We start from the raw sequence: 25,305 nt of genomic DNA on the forward strand, positions 1-25,305 counted from the left end.
CTTTATAGTTCAACTCTCACATCCATACATGACCACTGGAAAAACCAGAGCCTTGACTAGATAGACCTTTGTTGGCAAAGTAATGTCTCTTTTTAATATACTGTCTAGGTTGGTCATAACTTTCCTTCCAAAGAGTAAGTGTCTTTTAATTTCATGGCTCCAGTCACCATCTGCAGTGATTTTGGAGCCCCCAGGAATAAAGTCTGTCACTGTTTGCACTGTTTTCCCATCTATTTGCCATGAAGTGACAGGACCAAATGCCACGATCTTAGTTTTCTGAATGTTGAGCTTTAAGTCAACTTTTTCCCTCTCCTCTTTCACTTTCATCAAGAGGCTCTTTAGTTCTTCTTCACTTTCTGCCATAAGGGTGGTGTCATCTGCATATCTGAGGTTATCGATATTTCTCCCGGAAATCTTGATTTCAGCCTGTGCTTCTTCCAGCCCAGCATTTCTCATGATGTACTCTGCATAGAAGTTAAATAAGCAGGGTGACCATATACAGCCTTGATGTACTCCTTTTCCTATTTGGAACCAGTCTGTTGTTCCATGTCCAGTTCTAACTGTTGCTTCCTGACCTGCATACAGGTTTCTCAAGAGGCAGGTCAGGTGATCTGGTATTCCCATCTCTTTCAGAATTTTCCAGAGTTTATTGTGATCCACATAGTCAAAGGCTTTGGCATAGTCAGTAAAGCAGAAGCAGATGTCTTTCTAGAACTCTCTTGCTTTTTCGATGATCCAGCGGATGTTGGCACTTTGATCTCTGGTTCCTCTGCCTTTTCTAAAACCAGCTTGAACATCAGGAAGTTCACGGTTCACATAATGCTGAAGCCTGGCTTGGAGAATTTTGAGCATTACTTTACTAGCGAGTGAGATGAGAGCAACTGTGCGGTAGATCTTCAAATTCTAAAGTCCATTCTCTGTTCAGTGTTGCAGGATTCACACAATGAACAGGTCAAACTAAAACTACCTTGCATTAGAATATAAAGAAATGGATAATTCAGGGAAAACATTTTCAGTATTAACTACTGATTTGGAAAAATGTTCATGATACGATACTGACTGGGAGAAAAGTTAACTATAATACCATATGATCATGTAGTGCTAATCGTCTTAAAAGTATAAACATGAACTGAAAAAAGTACCAAAAGGGAATAAAGCAAATTGTTTTGGGGTAATTTTTTACTTTTATCTGGATAATTCTTTTTTTTTAATGATTTTTTGTTTTAAGTAATTAGTTAATTTTTGGCTGCACTGGGTCTTTGCACAAAGTCTTTCTCTAGTCGCAGCGAGCACAGTTTACTCTTTGATACAGTGGGCTGGCTTCTCATTGTGGTGGCTCATCTTGTTGCAGAGCACATGCTATAGGTGCGAGGGCTTCAGTAGTTGTGGCTCACAGGCTTAGTTACTCTGAGGCATGTGGGATTTTCCTGGACCAGGGATCGAATCTATGTCCCCTGCATTGGCAGGCAGATTCCTATTCATAGAGCCACCAGGGAAGTCCCTGGATAATTCTTATTTTTATCTTTATATCCTTCTATGTCTTCTAAAATATCTACCTCAGAATTGTATTGCCTTGAAGTGAAAACAGTAACTTTCCATTATAAAAATTATATAGTCTCTCTCTCTCTCTCTATATATATATATATATATAAATTACATATAAAGTATATAAAAAATATACTTTAGCTTTAGCATCAGCCCTTCCAGTAAATATTCAGGGTTGATCTCCCTTAAGATTGACTGCTTTGATCTCCTTGCTGTCCAAGAGACTTTCAGGAGTTTTCTCCAGCACCATAGTTCAAAGGCATCAATTCTTAGGTGTTCTGCCTTCTTGACCATCCAGCTCTCACAACTGTACATGACAACTGGAAAGACCATAACGTTGATTATACGGACGTTTGTCGGCAGAGTTATGTCTCTGCTTTTCAACACACTGTCTAGATTTGGCATCACTTTTCTGCCAAGAAGCAATTGCTTTCTGATTTCATGACTACAGTCACCATCTGTAGTGACTACTTATTCTTTAGCAGTTTCACGGGATTCCATTGAATTGATCAACTTATTTAATCAATCCATTTTAAGACATATTTAACATGTTTCTAGATTTTTTTATATTATAAAATTTAAATACACTGTGTTTATTTCCTCATACATTGCATAGATATTTAACTGCATATGAGCAATAACTACCGGGCTTCCCTGCTGGCTCAGTTGGTAAAGAATCTGCCTGCCAATGCAGGTAACATGGGTTCAACCCCTGGGTCAGGAAGATCCCCTGGAGAAGGAAATGGCAACCCACTCCAATATTCTTGCCTGGAGAATCCCATGGACAGAGGAGCCTGGTGGGCTATAGTCCATGAGGTGTCAAAGAGTTGGACAATTGCCATTTTGACAGAATTGCCAAATACCTTCGCCTTCACTTACAATGGGTTAAATATTTTTTCAATCTGTGGTAATTTGATATATGTATTTTTAAAGGATTGTCTAACAAAATACTTGTAAAGAAAAAATTTCCATCACTGACCAATTTAGAGTATATTTATTGGTCACAGTCCAAAATACATCACATAATCAAACAATTCTTCTAACCAAGATTATGTAATTCAGAGTTATAAAATTTCACCCCAATATACACTTACTAAAAACTATTTATTGTTAATTATCAGTGTATATCTAGCAATGAAAGCCCAACTGTACTTATAGTAGGCCATGAAACTCGTGGTATGGCTATAATTGCTATGGTTTGTTGTATGAGGTAGTAACTAAAATTTTCATCTCGATGGCTGAATGACTGAGAAGAGTGCACTGTGGTTGCAAAGTTCAGTTGAAGACTGTGAGAAAGGGACATCCTCGAAGCCCATCAGAGGCCTGACCACAATCCACAGGACAATTAAATGCAAGGGTGAGCAGGAGGGGCCAAAACGTGATCTGGGTATCAGCTGAGCACCTTTCAAAGGACTGACAGTGGTCAGTCTCCAGGGAATAAACACTCCCAAATAAACTGTGCTTCCTTCATAAAGAATTGCAGGCCTTTCTGAGCTCCTAGGTTAGTGAGTTTGTTTACTGTTTACTTGTTTGCTTGCTTCTTTGTTTGTTGAGCTTTGAGTTATGAGCCAAATACAGATATGACTGCATTGTCCACATATGCATTCAGGGGACAGGATTTTTGTCTGAATTTTTGTGAGTCAGATGATTTTTGTATTGGGATAAAACAATGTTGTGATAGCTTCAGGTGAATAGTGAAGGAACTGAGCCATACACATACATAGATCCATTCTCTCTCAAACTCCACTCCATCCAGGCTGCCATGTAACCTTGAGCAGAGTTCTCTGTGCTATCAGTAGGTCTCTTTGTTGCTTGTCCATCTTAAAAGTAGCAGTGTGTACATATCCATCCCAGACTCCTAACTAACCCTTCCTTCCACTCTTCCCCCCAGCGACCATAAGTTTGTTCAAGGGACAGATTTTATATCATCATGCTAATAGGAAAAATTTGTAAAATGACTTCATCATCTCCCTAGATGCCAAGAAATAATTCAAACCAACAATTGTCCCTTTTGAAAACTCTAAATATCTTAACGAAAGCGTTTCTGGGTTAACGCTTCTAAAGAAACCAAAATTCCAAACCAATATTATTTAAAATGGAGAATTCAGAGTCAGAGTTAGTATGCTGTCTGCCATCATTGCACGCCACATGATATTATAGGGCTGACAATAATGTTCTGAGAAGAGCGAGAAACAGAAGCATCTACACAAGAAAGGAACAATTAAAGTATCATTGAGAGATGCTATTATTGTATACTTGTAAAAGCCATGAAGTGAGAAGTGACAAAGAGCTATGGAGTATAAGACAAGTCCACAAAATCTAGTGTTATTCTTTATAGTAGTGGTACACATAGAAAAAGAGATTCCATTCTACAAGAGTAACAAAAACCATAAATTCTTGAATACTGACTCAACTTGAAATAAAAAACATTTTATCATGTTGAAAGGAATGCAAAACACCATAACAGGGAAAGTGAAGGGAGACCAGAATATGGCAGTCTTCCCTTGTTTCTGATTAAGAAGAGGATATAGTAAAGATAATATATCTTAAATCAGTGTGCAAATTTAGGGCAACTAAAGTTCACTAACTTTCATGCATTGGAGAAGGAAATGGCAACCCACTCCAGTATTCTTGCCTGGAGAGTCCCAGGGATGGAGGAGCCTGGTGGACTGCTGTCTATGGGGTCGCACAGAGTCAGACCGACTAAAGCGACTTAGCAGCAGCAGCAGCAGAGACAATTTAGGGCTTCTCTGGTGGCTCAACTGGTAAAGAATCTGCCTGCAATGCAGGAGATCTGGGTTTGATCCCTGAGTTGAGAAGATCCCCCGGAGAAGGGAATGGCAATCACTCCAGCCTTCCTCCAAGGAGACTTCCATGGACAGAGGAGCCTGGTGACTACAGTCTGTGGGATTGCAGAGTCGGACATGAATTTATACAGCTTGACAAATAATGTGAAATTAGTCCAAAAGAAAAAGGAGTCAAGGATTACAAGATCCTTTTTTTTTTAATTTATTGAGGTAAAATTTGCAACATATAACAACTAAATCTTTATGAAAATTGTATGATACATCAAAACAGTGAGAGAGGATAAAAATCACTAACTGAATAAAATATATTTCAGAGATAAACTCAGTCTTAGGGACAAAATATATTGGGGGAGAGAGGGGAGAATAAGCACTGTAATAGTAGATAAACATTATTTAAGCAAAATTATAGGAAAAACAGAATAATTGTATATACTTATATGTCATACTTAGAGTGAAATATTGAGAGTATCTGGTATCTTGCCTTTTTTGTGTGTGGTTTATGGTTTTATGGAAGCTTTTTTTTTTTTTTTCCTTTCTGCTACTGTGGACTCATCAGCAAAGACTAAAGGGAAATTTCCCCTTACTCCTCTCAGAGAATGCAGTCAGCCTTTGTGTTCTTGTGTTCCTAGCACCCAAAGGACACATATTACGTTCTAGGATCAAGCCTTTGTTTGGAAGCACTGATTTCCAGGCAAGAAGAGGCAGGGGGTGGAGGTTGGGGTGGGAATCATGACGTATCTGGAGAGAGGCTTGACGTCAGGCTGAGAGTGGTCTGCTCTCTGGTTTGATGTCCCTAAGGAGAGGGGAACACACAGTGCCCAGAAGGTGGTGGGACCTTGTGTGGAGGATGGCTACAGGAATGCTGTCAAGGCCAGTCACTAGCCCCTCAGCTTGGGAACAGGTGCCATGCTATCTGGTCTGGTGAGAAGAGAGTACAGCCACAGTGCCCCCCAACCATGGGGAGGCCTGTGCCCACTTGGACAAGGAGCATCTTCTCTGGTGACTAAGTAGATTAATGACAGGGGCCTCTTTTCCCATCCTCCTAGACTGAGTAGGTTCTGAGGATCTGGTAAAACTCAAGGAGGGAAAAGAGAGAACGAAGATCCCTTTCCTAAACAATTACTACTGGGATCAGAGAGTAAATCCTGAGCTAGAAAAATAAGTGATATTTCTTGCACCTCAAGTACGTGGAACAGTTCATACCTGTTATATCCTACAGCTTGATAAACCCAGGTGATTCAAAGAATAATTAAACAACGATTACAAACTATTTTGAAAATTAGAAAACAAACTAACATATTTTTTCCAGTGGAGAGGACAGATACATTTCTGGGATACAAAAAAAAAAAAAAAAAAAAAAATTAGACCGAGGGGTAATGGAAAACTATACAACCCAACTGGCACTTAGAGAAATACAATCATATGTTGTACCCAGATTGCCCCCAATAGCCTGGATTTATTCTAACTCAGGATTGACTATAATTAACCCATAAGTGACTATTAGCAAAAAGTTTTAATTATAGTGATGTAAGCCTAGCAGTGTAATCTGCATTTTTCACCAAATGTGACATAAACATTCGTGCAGACTCCAAGTTAACAAAGAACTTACTCAGTTTTTTCAGTGTCTCGTGCCAAAGGATGTTTTTGAAGTAATGCTGGAAAGGGGTCTGGACTTTCCCATCCTATGAACCAGCCACTTATGCTCTCACACCACGAGATGCCTGCCAAACCTGAGGCCATGAGGCAAAGCTCAGCTACCAGTTCTGCTGCTGCTGCTAAGTCGCTTCAGTTGTGTCCAACTCTGTGCGACCCCATAGACGGCAGCCCTCCAGGCTCCCCCGTCCCTGGGATTCTCCAGGCAAAAACGCTGGAGTGGGTTGCCATTTCCTCCTCTAATGCATGAAAGTGAAAAGTGAAAGTGAAGTCGCTCAGTCGTACATGGGCCCAACACAAAACCCAGATCTTCTTATTATGTTAGAAATTCAGTGGCTGGCAAGGGGTCAAAGCTAAATGACCCCACAGTGCAGTCACTGAGACATCGAGGTGAAAAACACCATACAGTATTAGGATTTTCCGGAAAAACAAAACCAACACTTCTCTCTCACACCAACCCCCCCAACTTAAAGAGAGATTTTTGACCTTATAAGATATTGGCTCATGCAATCATGGAGGCTGAGAAATCCCCCAATGAGTTATTTGCAAGTCAGAGAACTAGAAAAACTAATATAGTTCCAGTCCAAGTCTGAAGGTCTGAAGAACCTGGAGTGTCAATGGTGTAAGTCCCAATCTGAGTACAGGAGAAGATCAATGTACCAATAGTTCAGGCAGGGGTCAAATTGGTCCTTCCTCTACCTTTTTGTTCTATTCAGGCCTTCAACAGGATGGATGACGCTCACCTATGTTAGGGAGGGCTACTCAGTTTACTAATTCAAATACTAATTTCTTCTGCAAACACTCTTACAGACACACTCAAAATAATGTTTAACTAGATATCTGGTACCTCAGCCAAGCTGACCCATAATATTACCCATCACCATGTATGTAGGGGTTCAGCAGGGACTACCCATCTGCCTAACACTATGGTTGTGAAACTAGTTGCCCATGTGTGTCTCATTAACAGGCTTGGATTGGCTAATAATTGTAATTAAACCAAACTTCATGATATAGTTTTTTGAGTTCCTCAGATTTAATTCCACTAAAATTTCAGAATGAAACTGTGACATTGTAGTTGCAAACAAAAGGGAAATAGGTATGAATAATTCCCCAAATGTCCTTGACTCAGATTTGAGTCACATGGATTTTCATTCAGCATAATTATCACTAAAAAAACCAGTATTGGTGGAATAGTGGTGAGCATAGCTACCTTCAAACACCATTATCACTAAAGGTAGATGAATGTGGCTTACTTGAATTTCTGATCATGTGGTTCATCACTATATAAAAATGTGATTGTTCCTGTTCAAACCAATTATAGAGTCAACCAGAACACATCTGAATATGTAATTAAACTATTTATTATATTTCAAAAAATTCAACATTATGATTAGATCATTAGTGACCTTAGATATGTTGGTTGTTGATATCTTCCAAGTTTTTAGTTTTATTTTCTCTTTCCACAAATGATGCTCCTTCCTGTGGCTGCTCAGACTACTTCCCTTTAGGTGGTGGCCAAAGATGAAATTCCACATTTAGTCAATTGGAATGTTGTTACCATTGGGGTAATGGCAGGAGCACTGATCTTGGTGCTGTAAGACCTGAGTTACAGTCCGGGCTACCCCACTTACAAGCATGTGACCATGTGCAAGTTACTTGACCACTCAGAGCTGTGGGCCCATCTTCATAAAATGGAAATGATAATACCTGCTCTGATATTCTTCCCTGAGGCTTGTGGTAAGACTCAAATGAGATATTATACAAAAGTCTTTGCAGAGCACAGAGCACCATCAATTGTCTGGTATCATGATTGGCATGCTCTAGGTATCAGTATGCTTAAACCCTAGAGTATATTAAAATCACATGACTCGCTGGTTTAAAATGTTCATTTCTAGGCTCTATTCCCAGAGTCTAGTTTAGTAAGTTCTGGGTGGAACTTGGAGATCTGCATTTTTATCCTTCAACCCCCATCATCACCACCCTTCCCCTGCCGAATGATTTGCATATGAATGGCCTAGGATAACACTTAGATAAATACTCATGCAAGGGTAAAATAAAACACTTCTGAAGAACTTCAGGAATGGCTCCTCAGATAAGTTAGGTCCTGCCAGTTTTGGATTAATATCAATCCGCCTGCTAATGCAGGAGACATGGGTTTGATTCCTAGGTCAGAAAGATCCCCTGCCCCTGGAGAAGGAAGTGGCAATCCACTCCACTATTCTTGCCTGAGAAATACCATGGTCAGAGGAGCCGGGTGGACTACAGTTGGACACGACTTAGCGACTAAACGACAACAATCAGATATCTAATTGCTTTAAGTGATAAACTAACATAAACTATTGAGCTGATGTTCAGTTGGAAGATGTTACTCAAATGAATTCACTCCAGAAAAAAAGATATTTATTGTAGAATTGCTCTTAGAGTTGGTTGAAAATAATGAGAAAGACTTTTGTTTTCCACTCTACCTTAGCTTCCTCTAATGTTACTTCCAGGCCAGTATTTCTTGGCTTTACTTCTTCTCTGCCACGATTTCTGTGCTGAATGAATGTCCTCCATCTGTCTGGGGAGAGAGGAATGGATTCCCATCATTTTAACAAGGCTGTCTGATGAACCGTGTGGGCATGCCTCAGGCCAGAGCGCTGAGGGAGAAACAAAGCTTCAAAGATTCTGGCAACCGCAGGGGCATCCAAGATGGGAAGTAATAGAGCTGCGGTCCCTCAGCAGCCACAGACTCAAACGATAGCTGTTTTGTCATTCAGAATAGATAGCACAGGGCTAGCCCTGGGCTAAATTATTCAGTCATTGAAATTGACTTTGATGTTTCCCCACTATCTCCAATTCCTGATCATGCTTATTATCCCTGCCTCCTACCCTGGACAGGACCCTCATTTTGATATCCCATCGAGCTCTCTCTGACTAGAACCTGGGAACTCTTTCTTTTCTATGACAACACCCCAACTGCCCCCTTGGCTCAGTGTCCCTGGTATAGAAGGAGGTAGTGGTAGTGCTGGGGGTGGAGGGATGGGACTCTAATCAATCAGTGTATTGATGTTGAGGTTAAATGTGTTACTTTCCTCTAGGTAACTGAGGACTTTCTGAAAAGATATTTTCATCCTAAAGAATACAAAGTCCAGGAATTATAGGCACAGGTAGCTTTGGAGGACAGGTCCAGAGTGGAGGAGAAATTTTCAGGTAGCAGCCCTTCCCCAGTCACACCACCTCGTGGGCAGCATTGACAAGCCATGCACATTTCCGAGAGCTTTACCTGGGGACTTCTTAGCACCATTGTTTGGACTTAGCAGCAGGACAGCTCCTTCTACCTCACCAGCCTCTATTTCCTGAAATAAAGGAGATGAGATGGTTTGTGCTAAGTGGCTTCAGTCATGTGTGACTCTTTGCAACCCTATAGACTGCAGCCTGCTAGGCTCTTCTGTCCATGGGATTCTCCAGGAAAGAATACTGGAGTGGGTTGCCATTTCCTTCTCCAGGGAATCTTCCCAATCCAGGAATCAAACCTGAGTCCCCTATGTCTCCTGCATTAGCAGGAGGGTACTTTACCACTAGCATGACCTGGGCAACATCAACTCAATGGGCATGAATTTAAGCAAACTCCAGGAGATAGTGGACTGGGAAGCTTGGCGTGCTGTAGTCCATGGGGTCTCAAAGAGTCAGACACAACTTAGCTACTGAACAACAACAATATTTCGTTGACTCCTCTTAGCAACTACGCAAGAAAGGTGTTATGCTAAACTCCTTACACAATGGACCACTGAGTCCCCTCAAGGACAGTATAAACTGTGAAGGTTAAATTCATCAATGCAAAGAATCAACTGTACTGACCCTAGATTAATGTTATCCTGAATTTAAAAAGAAAACTACCCCACCTCCAGCTGTGGACCCTAATTAGTTTAGATCAATTATTATAAGCCCACTCCCTTGCCACAGTGATTGGTTTTATTAGAACTAAGCCTATCAGTTCACTCAGCATTCCCCTGGCTGCATTTGACCTAATTAAGGGCAAAGGAAAGCAAGAAGATATCAGAGGGTTTCTGGGAAAGGAACTTCATTGTTTTTATCAGAATACTTCCAGATGTCTTTCTTTCTCTCTCTCTCTCTCTCTCTCTCTCTCTCTGAAAATTGATAAGGAAGTACATATCAGTCTTTTTGTTAGTAGTCATCTTGCCTCAGTCATAGGATGAAATTGACACCCAAGGCAAAACAAAGGCCTAGAACAAAACTGATTCTTTGATTATCATGGAGCTGCTAAATCAGACTAACACTGAAGCCTACCCTAATGCTGGACTTTGAGCTATGGGAATATGAGTTACGATTAGGTTCAGTTGCAAATAACTGTAAACTCTAATAACAGTGGCATAAACAATGGCACCCCACTCCAGTACTCCTGCCTGGAAAATCCCATGGACGGAGGAGCCTGGTAGGCTATAGTCCATGGGGCCGTTGAGGGTCGGACATGACTGAGCGACTTCACTTTGACATTTCACTTTCATGCATTGGAGAAGGAAATGGCAACCCACTCCAGTGTTCTTGCCTGGAGAATCCCAGGGACGGGGGAGCCTGGTGGGCTGCCGTCTATGGGGTTGCACAGAGTTGGCCACGACTGAAGTGACTTAGCAGCAAACAAGTTAAAAGGTCATTTCTTTCTCAGGTTTAAAAAAAGTCCAAGGAGATAGTCCTGGGATAGTATATCTTTCATCTGGTAGCTCTGCCATCCCACCCAAGTCCAGTCAGCAAGAAAGAGTAAAGTGAAAGTCAATTCTCAGAAGACACATATAACACTGTTAAATGCCAGAACTTAGTTATGTGACTATAACTAGTTTTAGATGTGGCTGAAAAAATGTCTTTGTTTTGGGAGGTCATATATGCCTGGCTAAAAGTTGTGAGTTCTTCCCCTGGTATAAGGGGGAGATGAATCTTTGGGGATAACTAGCATTCTCAGCCATTGTATGTCTTCCTTACTATTTAAGGCAATTTGGATGGAGTTTCCTGTTATTTACAAACACATCCTAATTGACATAACCCCATAAGCCCCCAGTGACGTTCCATCTCCAATCACATGCTGATGGATAAAAGTAAGAAGACCTTCACTGGGAGCATCTGAAGGTCTTTCCCTGTTTTTCTTCTCAGGCTTGGGACAGCACCTGGCACACAGAGGCACTTGATAAATATTTGCTGAATGGAATAAAATTAACTAAGAAGATTCAAACAGAGAGAGTTCAATAGAATCTTGGCATAGTGACTTGTCAACTCTGGCCTTGAGGAAACTGTAAAATCTTCTGAGGCTATAAATAAGAGAAGTAATACCTACCTTTAAACACTGTTCAAACATTAGTGACAATGTATGTAGAGTGCTAAGCTAAATTTCTGGCACATACCCACATAGTTGACACACGCATACCACGTGCATGAATTTTTAAACAATTATGATTATACACTATCCATCTTGAAAGAACCCTGAAGTTAAGAAAAGAGGGATTTTGGCAGTGTTTCAAATACCCACAAACTCTACTGGCTATCATTCATTCTTATTCTTAGGAAAATATAACTGCTGAGTTCAAAGGAAAGAATACTTTGAAGAGATTTTTCATTAACACCCTGAAGGCTTCTTAGATATCAAATAGTTATTTAGTGAGTAAAGTGTGAATGAATCAGAACATATGTATTGAATTTATCTTGGAACTCTGTGTGTGTAAAACCTAACTACAAAATGTGCTTTGCATTCTCTCTCTGTCCAAAGGCTGGAAAAACAGCATGACGTTCTGCTGAACCCAAAATAACCTTGAACTCAGCAAACAGACCAAACTGATGGAAGAACCCCAGGTCATTTTCAGGGTCTTTACCATATTAAGGTATCTACAACCCCCTATGATTTGGGATCTTTTGTGTTTGTTTTCTTTGGTTTGACTCAGAAACTTCACGGGAAAAAACAGAATCACCCTCTTTGTCCTCACTCAAGGTCTGAGAACAAAGATAGACATGTTACTCCTGTGAAGAGGGCCTCTTCTAAGCAATGGGGCCTCGCAGACGTGGAAAGAACTGAGTTACCTTTTAAGTCAAATCATATATAAAGGCTGTAGTAAGAGGAGCTAAAAGAAAGAGTGAAGGGGATTTTAGAATGTTAACAGAGGTTAGCGGTCCTCCTCCCATATCGGTGCTGAGAAAGCTGCATTTCAGAGAAACTGCTGTTCTTAGCAGGACATGCAGTGAGCTAACAGAGTGGGGAGAGTAGGGACTGAAAGGCAAGGTTCTCATTCCATAGTCCATTACACCCTTGCAGGAAAAATGTTTAAATCACACACAAAATTTTTTTTAATCTGTTTGCAAAGGCAGCATATTGGTTTTAAAGGCAAGTGCCTTAGACTGTACAAGGGGCTTTCACACACACATTCTCATCTGACCTCACACACACAGAGAACGCCCTTTAGCCCACAGGTTTTGCACAGGAGGGAACAGAGGTTAGGCGGCTTGGCAAATTTGCTCAGAGGAAGCGCTGCTCCAAACACACCTCTTTCCGCACTGCTCATGAGTAAGTCAGAGACAAAACAATCATGTTTCTTTTTAAACAGAAGAAAGAAATGCTAGTTTGTTGTTCTGATACTGCCATCTCCATTTGCTGACTGTCTTTAGGGTAAAAAAGTCCTCCTTGAAAATGAGATGAAAACATTTCCAGGTTTTTCTTTCTGGGGCGGTTACTGATGCTTTGCTTTCGGCCTCTGGCCTGATATGCATAGGAGGGGATCCATTCGGACTCTGCTGCAGCCTTCCGCTCTGGTCTCCCTCTCGCCTTCCTCGCTGGGCCTCTCTTTCCTCCCCTCGGGGTGCACAGTAGATCCTTAGCCCAATCAGCCACCATGTCCTGAAACACAGCAAACTGCTCAAGACTCAACTGAAGTGAAAGTTGCTCAATTGTGTCCGACTCTTTGCAACCCCATGGACTACACAGTCCATGGAGTTCTCCAGGCCAGAATACTGGAATGGATAGCCTTTCCCTTCTCCAGGGGATCTTCCCAACCCAGGGATCGAACCCAAGTCACCCGCATTGCAGGTGGATTCTTTACCAGCTGAGCCACAAGGGATGCTCAAGATTCAAGTTGACGTCAAATGTCAAAACGTTTGTTGTCTTTGTCACAGTTGTCGCTAGGTCCTGACTGATGGATTGGTTGAAAGTAGAAATTATCCTGTTTTTTATCAAAAGGCAAATCCTCTGTTCTCTTAAAACCATAGGCCTGTTGAGATGGCTGGATAGCTCATTAAAACATTAGGATCTTTTCCCCAAAATTGGCAGGGTTGGGGGACTTCCCTGGTGATCCAGTGGTGAAGAATCTGTTCTGCAATGCAAGTGACAGGGGCTTGATCCCTGGTCATGGAACTAAGATCCCACATACCACAGGGTAACAAAGCCCACTTGCCACAACTAGAGGGTCTGTGCGCCACAACAAAAGACCCTGCATGATGCAACAAAGATCCCACATGCTGCGGCTAAGACCTAACACAATCAAATAGATTAAGAAACTTTAAAAAATGAATTTATAAAAATAAATAAATGAAAAGGTGATTCCTTTCCAGGAGGTTTTCAATTAAAAAAAAAATGGCACTGGGGCTCTGTCCAACACAGACTTTTCAGTAATGACCACTGATTGGTACTTTTTTCCCCTTGTACTGGTACTGATTTTTCCTTGGCTTTTAATTATGTTAATCAGAACCAGTGACATACTAGAGCTGGCTCCTAGCATGTCATGAGAGGTCATCCTTAAATTTCAGGAATTTGTGAAGCTGACGTGTTAAAAGCAACCATTATTACAAATTAAAGTATATAAACACAATTAATTTATTTTAAAATCAAGTGTAATAAATGCTCAAAACATATCACTTCCTAATTACTTATACTTATTTTTTTTCCTTATGCTTATTTTTAAAAACTAAAGTATAATATTGGTTCTTCGGAGACTATTTGGGTACCTGTTTGGTGGAAATACCATAACCTGGTGTGCTACTGTATTTCTCTTCCCAACTGTGTTTGGTGATGTCACAATGATAGCTTGAAACCAACCATAATTGAAAAATACAAAAGACTACAAATCAGAATTTCTTTATTTCAGGGAGTCCTTTTTTAAAAAATGCACTTACTAGCACTTCACCCAGCAGAAGCACCTGTAGATCCTGCAACGTGAATACATCAAGACCACTGTTCTTGGTGCTCTAGCAAAATCTTATGTATAATAGCAGTCCCCAAAGCAAGGAGTGCAAGAATGACCCTGAAGAACCAAGTGATTGTTCAGTTCAGTTCAGTCACTCAGTCGTCTCCGACTCTTTGCCACCCCATGAATCGCAGCACGCCAGGCCTCCCTGTCCATCACCAACTCCCGGAGTTCACTCAAATTCATGTCCATCGAGTCGGTGATGCCATCCAGCCATCTCATCCTCTGTCGTCCCCTTCTCCTCCTTTCCCCAATCCTTCCCAGCATCAGAGCCTTTTCCAATGAGTCAACTCTTTGCATGAGGTGGCCAAAGTATTGGAGATTCAGCTTTAGCATCAGTCCTTCCAGTGAACACTCAGGACTGATCTCCGTAAGAATGGACTGGTTGGGTCTCCTTGCAGTCCAAGGGACTCTCAAGAGTCTTCTCCAACACCACAGTTCAAAACCATCAATTCTTCGGCACTCAGCTTTCTTCACAGTCCAACTCTCACATCTATACATGACCACGGGAAAAACCATAGCCTTGACTAGACGGACCTTTGTTGGCAAAATAATATCTCTGCTTTTGAATATGCTATGTAGGTTGGTCATAACTTTCCTTCCAAGGAGTAAGCATCTTTTAATTTCATGGCTGCAATCCCCATCTGCAGTGAGCCCAAAAATATAAAGTCTGACACTGTTTCCACTGTTTCTCCATCTATATCCCATGAAGTGATAGGACCAGATGCCATGATCTTCATTTTCTGAATGTTGAACTTTAAGCCAACTTTTTCCCTCCCCTCTTTCACTTTCATCAAGAGGCTCTTTAGTTCTTCTTCACTTTCTGCCATAAGGGTGGTGTCATCTGCATATCTGAGGTTATTGATATTTCTCCCAGCAATCTTGATTCCAGCTTGTGTTTCTACCAACCCAGCATTTCTCATGATGTACTCTGCATAGAAGTTAAAGAAGCAGGGTGACAATATACAGGCTTGACGTACTCCTTTTCCTATTTGGAAACAGTCCGTTGTTCCATGTCCAGTTCTAACTGTTGCTTCCTGACCTGCATACAGATTTCTCAAGAGGCAGGTCAGGTGGGTCTGGTATTCCCATCTCTTTCAGAATTTTCCAGAGTTTATTGTGATCCACACAGTCAAAGGCTTTGGCATAGTCAATAAAGCAGAAATAGATGTTTATCTCGAACTCTCTTCCTTTTTCCATGATCCAGCAGATGTTGGCCATTTGATCTCTGGTTCCTCTGCCTTTCCTAAAACCAGCTTGAACATCTGGAAGTTCACGGTTCACGTATTGCTGAAGCCTGGTTTGGAGAATTTTGAGCATTACTTTACTAACGTGTGAGATGAGTGCAGTTGTGCAGTAGTTTAAATATTCTTTGGCATTGCCTTTCTTTGGGATTGGAATTAAAACTGACCTTTTTCAGTCCTGTGGCCACTGCTGAGTTTTCCAAATTTGCTGGCATATTGAGTGCAGATCTTTCACAGCATCATCTTTCAGGATTTGAAATAGCTCCACTGGAATTCCATCACCTCCACTAGCTTTGTTCATAGTGATGCTTCCTAAGGCCCACTTGACTTCACATTCTAGGATGTCTGGCTCTAGGTGAGTGATCACACCATCATGATTATCTGGGTCGTGAAGCTCTTTTTTGTACAGTTCTCCTGTGTATTCTTGCCACTTCTTCTTAACATGTTCTGCTTCTGTTAGGTCCATACCATTTCTGTCCTTTATCGAGCCCATCTTTGCATGAAATGTTCCCTGGTATCTCTAATTTTCTTGAAGAGATCTCTAATCTTTCCCATTCAGTTGTTTTCCTCTATTTCTTTGCATTGATTGTTAAGTAGTGTAAAACAAAGGTGCCTTGGGACACACCCTCTTCCTCTTTCTTTATATAGAGATTCATGACTAAGACCACTTTTAGATAACATAGACACACCCCCTGACAAAATTAACTTCAGGTAGTCTTCTTATTGAAAAGTAGAAAGAAAATAGTGCTGGTAACTACTAATTTTCAAAAAGAAAGGTTGGGGGCTTCACTGTGCTTCCACAGCTGGCGACACAGGTTCCATCACTGCTTGGGGAACTTAAGATCTCACACATCATGTGGCAGGCCAAAAAAAAAAAGGTTTAACCTCAACCATCAATGTTGTTACACAAAAGCTACTGTTTTGAGCAGGTTGTTTTGAACAACAATGTTGTTTTGAACAAAAACATCTAAATGTTGTTGTTCAGTCACTTAGTTGTATCCGACTCTTTGCAGCCCCATGGATTGCAGCATGCTAGACTTCCCTGTCCTTCACTGTCCCCCAGAGTTTGCTCAAACTCATGTCCACTGAGTTGGTGATGCCATCCAACCATCCCATCCTCTGTTGTCCCTTTCTCCACCTGCCCTCAATCTTTCCCAGCATCAGGGTCTTTTCCAATGAGTCAGCTCTTCACATCAGGTGGTCAAAATATTGGAGCTTCAGCTTAAGCATCAGTCCTTCCAGTGAATATTCAGCATTGATTTCCTTTAGGATTGACTGCTTTGATCTCCTTGCAGTCCAAGGGACTCTCAAGAGTTTTCTACAGCACCACAGTTTGAAAGCATCAGTTCTTCGGCACTCAGCTTTCTTCTTTAGGGAGCAGGTATCCTCAGTTCCTCCTTGTCCCACTTCTTACAGAAGCCTGTGCTGGCCTGGTATTGCCTGTGATGGGGTGGGAATGGCCGCCTGATTCTGGGGTTCAGACCTGGAAAACTCACTTGCCCAGAGACACCAGGTACACTTCCCCCAATAGATTACTTTACCTCCCATCTGCTTTACCCCTTTGTCTTATTTCTCAGTTGATTCAAATCCAGGAGGAAAGAGGGTATTAACTTCAGGGCCTCTCTAACCCATCAACAGCCAAGGATGAAGTGGCTTAGAACTCAGTCTTCTAAGGACATTACAGAGAAATTTTTTATGGCTGTAGTGAGAAGCTGTCAACACTTACCCATAATATCTTTCATGTTCAAGTGTTTGAACATTCTACTACATAGAAGTTTGGCATCTCATTGGAGCCCTGGCTCTTTTTGACCCAGCTCCAAAATTTATTCCTTAAGAAAATCTTGGCTTTTTTTTCAGTCAGATCCCCCACTAACAGCTCAGCTCCAGGCAGGGATGGGAAGGCCTTTGATCAAAACAGGGATCCTGGCCAAGCCCTTAAAAGTTTCACAACTGAGCATTAACCCTCCCACCTGTTTACCTGGGTTTCAAAGCAAATGCTCTGCTCAAAAGGACAGTAAAGGATTCCTGAGTCCCAGATCTCACTAGAAAAGGTAATTTTGAATGGTTTGCTATCCCATTTATCTGAAAAACCCCAGTGAGATCATCTTATTTAGGAATAATATTTGCTATAGGAGTGTTAACAGAAGACCATCTGGATTAAAAATAGACAAGTGACTATTCCGACAGCAGTTGCTATGAAACTCTCATTGAAGATACCATTCAGAGCATCTTTCAAAAACTTCTATCTGGTAACCCAAGTGAGGAATATCTTGGATCTTTGTACTAGGGAAATTTTGTCATCTCCAAATGTTTCTTCCTTTCAGATGATAATTGAAGTACCGCTTTCCTTCCTTGTCTTGGCTATAAGGAGGCTGCAGCTAAGCCTCAGACTTCACGCTCACTCACAGATGCTCTATCAACCCTTATGGCTGGATTATCTGCCTTGCACCTCTTAATCTTGCCCTCTCCTCTTTTTTCCTTCCCTTTTATTGACTTTGATATATTTATTCCATTTTAAAGTCATTCTGAAATTCTTCAGCAAAAAGGTGAGATACAACTAAATACAATGAAAAGATTCAGTGATTGCTTGAGGTTGGTGGGGTTGGGAGTGCTGTGTGGGAGAGGAGACACCTGCAGGACATAGGGGAACTTTGGAGGGCCATGGAATGTCTATATCTTGATTGTGGTAGTGGTTACCTGCGTACATGCATTTATCAAAATCCATTGAACTGAGTGCTTAAAATGGTGCATTATATTGTAAGTAAATTGAACCTCAATAAAGTTGACTTATTCAATTAACTTGTTCCTATGATCTGCATTTTACACGGTACTGGGCAGATAGAGTACACGCAGTTGTGTAGGTTGTTCACTGAACAAAGGTACCTGGCCCAGAGGCTAGGAAGGGCTGAAATCCAGCCCATGCCTGGCTCACCAAGCCCAAGTACCCAGCAAGGGGCTGAGTCTTCTCAGAGGAAGACTTTGCTTTTCTTTTTTATATTTTATAATGATATATTTACATTTTTATAAAACTTTTCATTTTATATTGGAGTATAGTCTATTAACAATGTTGTGATAGTTTCAGGTGAACAGCAAAAGGACTCAGCCATACATATACCTGTATCCATTCTTCTGAGGCAGCCTTTTTGATTCTGGAAAAAGCATTATATGAATATGGGTCCTTGGAAGCCTGGTTCTGAAGACATAGTAAAATATAATACAGATACTTTCCTGTCCTTGTGGAATTTGTTGTCTAGGGGGAAGGAGTTAAAACAAACAGTAAACATATAAGATAATGATACATTGTAATAAGCACTGTTAGAAATAAATCCTAAAGGAAATCAACCCAAATTATTCACTGGAAGGACTGATGCTGAAGCTAAAGTTCCAATACTTTGGCCATCTGATGCAAAGAGTAGACTCATTGGGAAAAAACCTTGATGCTGGGAAAGATTGAGGGCAAGAGGAGAAGAGAGCCACAGAGGACAAGATGGTTGAATGGCATCACTGACTCAATGGACAAGAGTTGGAGCAAACTCTGGGAGATAGTGAAGGACAGGGAAGCCTGGCATGCTGCAGTCCATGGGGTCACAAAGAGTCAGACATGACTTAGAGACCAAACAACAAGAAATAAATACGGTGATGTAATGGAGAGTGTCAGGCTTGAGGAGATACCCAAGATAAGTCATCAGGAAAGACTTCTTAGAAGAGGACATTTCAGCTGAAGCGCAAGTGATGAGAAGCAACCAGCCTTGTGGAGTGTGGGAAAGCAACCCAGACAGAGGGAACAGCAAGAGCAATTTCTCGGGGGCGGGAGAACTCAGCCTATTCATGGATCAGAGAGAAGGTCACTGAGCGTGTAGTAAGCCAACTGGAGCAGGCCATAGGGGTCAATAATGTAACAAGTTCTCCAAAAGTTAGACAGAAGCCTTGAGAAATGGCTCACAATACTAATTGCACTACAGAACATTTTATTGCTCATAGATTTTAGAATTGCCAAGAGACCTTACAGATAAGAGAGTCCTTCAATCTGCCTCCATGACAAATGCAAATAACAAGGGCCAGTTCACTCTGATAACTGGTAGCACAAATAGGATTAGAACTCAGGCTTGGCTTCAATTCAGCTTGCATTTACTGACTGCCCACCACATGTCAGGAACTATTTTCTACCCGATGGTTTAAAGCTTTTCAGACAAGGCAGGGTTGAGTAACAAGAATGACTGAATCAGTGCAATTCTACTGCTGAAGACATGTTAAGGAGCATCTTCCTTTAGACAGCTGCGGGGGCTTAATCAGATGAGTATTTCACAAGACTTGATTTTTGCCTTGTGTTTTAAAATGGTTTCCATTCATGACCATGAGATACATTTTTTTGAAAGATTCATATTTTAAAGCAACAAGTTCTGAAGCTAATCCTATGCTGATGGTGTTAGGAATGAGAAGACCATTAAGGGAATGCTGAGTGGGAAGTAACAAGAATATAATCTCAAGTAAATAATGTTGATCAATCATGAGAACACCAGCACCATCTTTGAAACCCAAGAAAATCGAGATTGTATGGAAGACTTGCAGGGAAAAACTCGGATCTCACTCCCCATGTCACAGAACACGGTGTCATCTTCTGCATTTCCTTCATCCATCTATACTCACTGCCTGGAAATGGCGGGTGAAAATGACAGCTGCTCTTTATGAAGCCATGCCTTTATCACTGTTAAATGATTTGCAGGCTAGTAAATCCCAAGGTTCTTGGGATTATATTCTCCCTCTCTGATCTTCCTTTTCAAAAAGCTAAAGAAGCTAGAGCCGTGCAATTAAGCATCAGCCCATAGAAATAGAAATATGCCACAAAACCATCACTTCCCCCTCTATCTCATGCAGTTCTGAGAGTAACACAAATTAAACCTACCATCTTCAACACAAACTTGAGTATCCTACTCAAGTAGATAAAAAAGCTAATTAAGAAACCAAGGCTAATATTCAAAGAGATGTTTTCCCTTGTGCATAATGGGTTTTTGTTCTCCTTTTAAAGAAAGTGACTTTCTTGCCTTCATCTGGGGGCCATTTTCCTAACTGACCCCTCATCCCAAGATGCAACCCCCTGGCAGTCAAGTCTAGATTAAACAGCTTCACCTAATCCAAACACACTCTGGTCCTTTCCATGGAAGGGATTTAAGAAGGTCTAGTCTCAGTCTGGGCTGACCTCCCACTGGCTGTGCAGTGAACTCAGTACAGTTTGCTGCCCAGCACTTCCTCCTCCTCTGAAAATGCTCCTCACCTCCCCTTGTCCTGCCCCAGTCACAGCACCATATCTGGAGAGACCCATCTCCGGAGAGACCCATCTCCTAGGACTCACCTCTCTGGTCATATTGGGTTGGTCTACAGGCAGTTGGGCCTCAAAAACTGACCAGAACCCTTAAGACTTTCAGGCTGTCTCCAAAAATACATCCCTATTTCCCTCTAAGTCTTCTTCCCTGTTTCCCCAGACACACTAGCTTTCCTCTGCTGTTCATCCAGGTGACAGAAGAGGGTAGTTAGTTTCTCTAAAGTTAACACTTGTTTGCAAGCAGCAGGGTGTCACGGAAACCCCAACAGGGTGATAGGTGGGCCTGCAGTGTAATGAGAACCAAGGGCTTGAATCACAGTGTGAGTAAGAAACTCACTCTGTCACTTTTCCCCATTTCTTCCTATGTACCTCTGTCAGTCCCCTCTCACTGTAGGCTAGCTCTCTCTACTGCCAAATCTACTATGTAAATAATGCCCACAGCCAACAGTTCCTGGGGTTACAATTCCTCAATTCAAGACAGCTGTTACACTGAATTAGACTCTTAGTCTAATTCCAAATTCCTGGAAAAGCTCTTTGTTTCTCCATGGATGTTATCAGCATTTTGGGCAGAGCAATTCATGCCATATGGAACTGTTCCATGCAAGCAGGATGTTTAACCTATTGGCCCCTGCCCGTGAAATGCCAATAACCTCCCTCCCCCACCTTACCCATGGTGACACCAGAAAACTGCATCCACCCTCTACCAGATGCCCCTTGGGGAGCAAGATCACCATAGTTTGAGAGCCACTGTATTAGATATTCCAATTCAACCTGGTTCAGTTTGAGGTCCTATTCCCAGAGAATCTGATACTTGTTATAAATGGCTACATTCTGAGAGGAATTTCCCTTGGAATACATCTTAGAGGACAGAGGTATGTGTAACAGAAGATGAAAATTTCATTTCTTTATGATTTTGAGTCAGCTATATTTCTTTCTAAAAAACAGCAGGTTTTTTTGAGGGGGCGTATCTTGCTTCTGCCGTTTTATTTTTCTTGCACAATGACATGATGGTGAAATCGAGGATGTGGTAAACGTTTGTTTTGATTTTTTTAAAAATCATGTAATTAGTAGTGAAAAACGACAAATATTGACTTGTGAGTTGGTGCTCTCCTTTGGACTCGAACAACCAAGTACAAATGCAAGTCAGATGTCCCCCCTTCAGGTACCCCAGGGACAGTGAATGGGAAGGAAGAGCAGGAAAGAGAGAACATGACAACGAAAGCAGTATTTTCCTTCATAGAAACCTAGGTTTGGCCATGACTAGCTCTGCCTGCCTCTCTCCCATTCTCTGAGTTCAAGGATGGGATCCTTCTTTTGCTCAAGGACCATAATAAAAGTATGGTTAGACTCGTTACATACATAGTCCAAGAGGAATTAAGGTGAGTGGGAAATGATGAAGGTATTGCTTTAAGGCAAAAAATTTTTAACTTATTATTATGACCTTGGAAAATGTGACCCAGAGCAATAACGCTAGTAATCTTAAGACCGCTTGGATCCTGCACTGTCATGAAAGAGGAGACCTATCATCAAGTTTATGGTTGAATAAAATTTCAATTCAGTTTTTGAACCAATGTGATGAACTAAGAAGTCATCTCTGAAATTACGCTGTTATGAGCAGGTGGCCCATATAGTTGAAAGAGAACAGACTTAGGTGGTAAGAGATATGGATTCTAGAGTAAAAAAGAACCCATACATGAGCCCACACTCAAATGAAAGAATGAATGAATGGGAAAAAGGGGGAAGTTTTTCCTTACAGTAGGAGTCCAACTAATAAATGTAGGAGAAAGGAGAGAATTTAAAAATCACCACTTGGCAACTACCACGTTAATAGCTACTTCAAGGAAAAGTTATTTGTGAATGATAAAATCAGCAGGTGAAGTATGATGAGGAATAAACCCACATAGTCTCAAGATTTCTCCTTACAAGATATTCACTTATTACAAAGGGATGAAATAGTAACTTTACCATGGAAATACCTCACAGATTCCGTCTTAATCAAGGGATCAGTGTTCCTACCATGAGAAATGGAAAAATAGACCTCCTGTGCCTCCTGACATGATACCCTGAGAAGGACACTGTATCACTGCTGTGCTACTTGTGCCAGAACTGCAGAGCTTGAATCTAATCTTGAAACACATCAGACAAACCCAAATCCAGAGACATTCTTTAAAATAATTGACCTACACTCTTTAGTATCAAGACCCTAAAAACAAAGAGACTGAGGAATCATTCCAGATTAAAGCAAATTGAAGAGACATCACAACTAAATTTGTGTGACTCTGGATTGGGTCCTAGTCCAGTAAAGGACATGAGTGGAACAATTGACAAAATTTGACGAAGGTCTGTACATTCGTTTATAATATTGCTTTAATGCTGATTTCCTGATATGGCGTTATAATACAATACAGTAAATAAGTGCACTCCGGTTACAGAAGAGAGTTTTTACTTTTAGGAAATGCATGCTGAAGCACTTAGAAATGAGGAAAAGAGAGAGAAAGATTAAGATTCTGATCCTAGGTCTGCCATTAACTAGGCGACCCAGGACAAGTTGTTCACACTCTCGGGCCTTCGGCCTTCTGTTTGTAAGATGAAGAGATTGCACTAGCTGCGCGATCCTCAAGGTGCGATGAAATAAAACAGCATCATCTGGGAAATCGTTAGAAATGCTGATTCTGAGGTCCCATCCCATCCCATTCTGGGGATGCCCCCTCTCCCTTTTTTTTAAGATTTAAAAGCGCTTAATGACATGGCATATATTTAACAGATAGGACGAAAGTTGAGCAGTACAGGTCAGACAGCTGAGCACTGGGCCTGAATGACCACCTCCCTCACTGTTCAGGCGCAGCCTCTGGAGTTCATTCCTATCAATACTGTCTGGATTGTACAGTCAGATGAAGGATTGTCATTACCATCGTTACAATGACTGAGAAATGCACCCTGTGTATCAAAGAGCAAGGTAAAGAAGCCAATGAGGATGGAGCCTGGATATTAACGAGTCCTCTGTGAAATCCTGATGTGTGCTGAGGTGTGAGAACCGCTGCCCTAGTTATCTCCAAGGCCTCTGTTAGCTTAAGGTTAGCTGATGTTCTGTGGTTCTCATCTCTCTCCTACAGAGGACCACTGTTTCTCAGAAAGAGTGCCTCCCCTCTCCAGTTCACTCATCATTTATTTGGTGCTGACAAAGGGCTGGCTGGAAGTGCTGGAACTTTGGAGAAATGATTCTTCTGGGCATTTAGACCTAACCTGTGCTTACAATAGGTACAGATGAAACATAAAGCATTTAATAATCCTACTCACTCGGGAAATAGCAAAAAAAACTAAACGATGCATAATAAAGTTCCATCCAGTGGCTTATCTGCCTTGGCCCCTTACTAAAATGCTTGAACCACTTGCTTCTAGGAAGAGTAGGGCTGTGAATCACTCCTAAGAGTTTCTATTGCTATGTTTAGAAAAGTTTGCCTTAGCCTTCTCTTCAGGATAAGTGTTTCCTGGATTACTCAGGTGGTTGAGAATCTCTTCCCATGCCTTCTAAACACTTCTACAAACCCAGAGTTAACTCTTATCTGTTAAGTGTCCTTAAGCTGTGACCCAAGAGAGTGTTAAGTTTGCTTCTGATTGGCTGTTGATTAAAAAGAGCAAACAGACAGAAATCTCTCCCATTCTTGGTTTACCGGTTACTACTGGGCTAGTGGTAAAGAACCCACCTGTCAATGCAGGAAACATAAGAGACTCGGACTCGATCCCTGCATCAGGACAATCCCCTAGAGAAGGGCATGGCAAACCCACTCCAGTATTCTTACCTGGAGAATCCCATGGACAGAGGAGCTCAGCAGGCTGCAATCCATCAGTTCAGTTCAGTCCAGTCGCTCAGTCGTGTCCGACTCTGCAACCCCATGAATCGCAGCACTCCAGGCCTCCCTGTCCATCACCAACTCCCGGAGTTCACTCAGACCCACGTCCATCGAGTCAGTGATGCCATCCAGCCATCTCATCCTCTGTCGTCCCCTTCTCCTCCTGCCCCCAATCCCTCCCAGCATCAGAATCTTTTCCAATGAGTCAACTCTTCGCATGAAGGGCATGGCAACCCACTCCAGCATCCTTACCTGGAGAATCCCATGGACAGAGGAGCTCAGCAGGCAGCAATCATGGAGATGCAAACAATTGGACAAGACTGAAGCGACTTAGCTCACAAGCCCACTCTGGGCTCTGATCACTGAAGCTTTTTCATTCACATCCACACCCCTGTCTTCAGCACCACCTGGTTCTCAAAGCTACTTTTTAGTCCTGATCTTGCCTAATGTCAGTTTCTGATTTTGTGTTGTTTCTACATTTTTATTTATTGATTGAACAAATAGTGGAGATCTACATGCCCCTCTTCCCTGCTCGCCCTGACTTTATCCTCCAGGTTCAATTTCTGATTTTTGACAGTCATGGGGATGCCCTTTGAGAACTGATTCACTCTATCCAAAACAGATCCATCATCTTCTCTACCATTCTGGACCCAATTTCCTTAAGCTTCT

The 25,305-nt window shown here is 41.6% G+C and overlaps 1 long non-coding RNA gene across 1 annotated transcript in view; it reads right to left on the reverse strand.

The window, feature by feature from the left end:
• Positions 1-25,087, reverse strand: part of LOC138416635 (uncharacterized) — a 60,779-nt gene extending 35,692 nt beyond the window's left edge. The window contains exons 1-3 of the long non-coding RNA XR_011247788.1: positions 24,889-25,087; positions 9,271-9,343; positions 8,471-8,565 (exon numbers count right to left, since the gene is read on the reverse strand). This is a non-coding gene — a long non-coding RNA (uncharacterized lncRNA). The remainder of the gene's footprint in view (positions 1-8,470; positions 8,566-9,270; positions 9,344-24,888) is intronic.
• Between the last annotated feature and the right edge of the window lie 218 nt (positions 25,088-25,305).

The sequence above is a fragment of the Ovis canadensis genome, chromosome 12 (genome assembly GCF_042477335.2).
Source record: "Ovis canadensis isolate MfBH-ARS-UI-01 breed Bighorn chromosome 12, ARS-UI_OviCan_v2, whole genome shotgun sequence".
Classification (NCBI taxonomy): domain Eukaryota; kingdom Metazoa; phylum Chordata; class Mammalia; order Artiodactyla; family Bovidae; genus Ovis; species Ovis canadensis.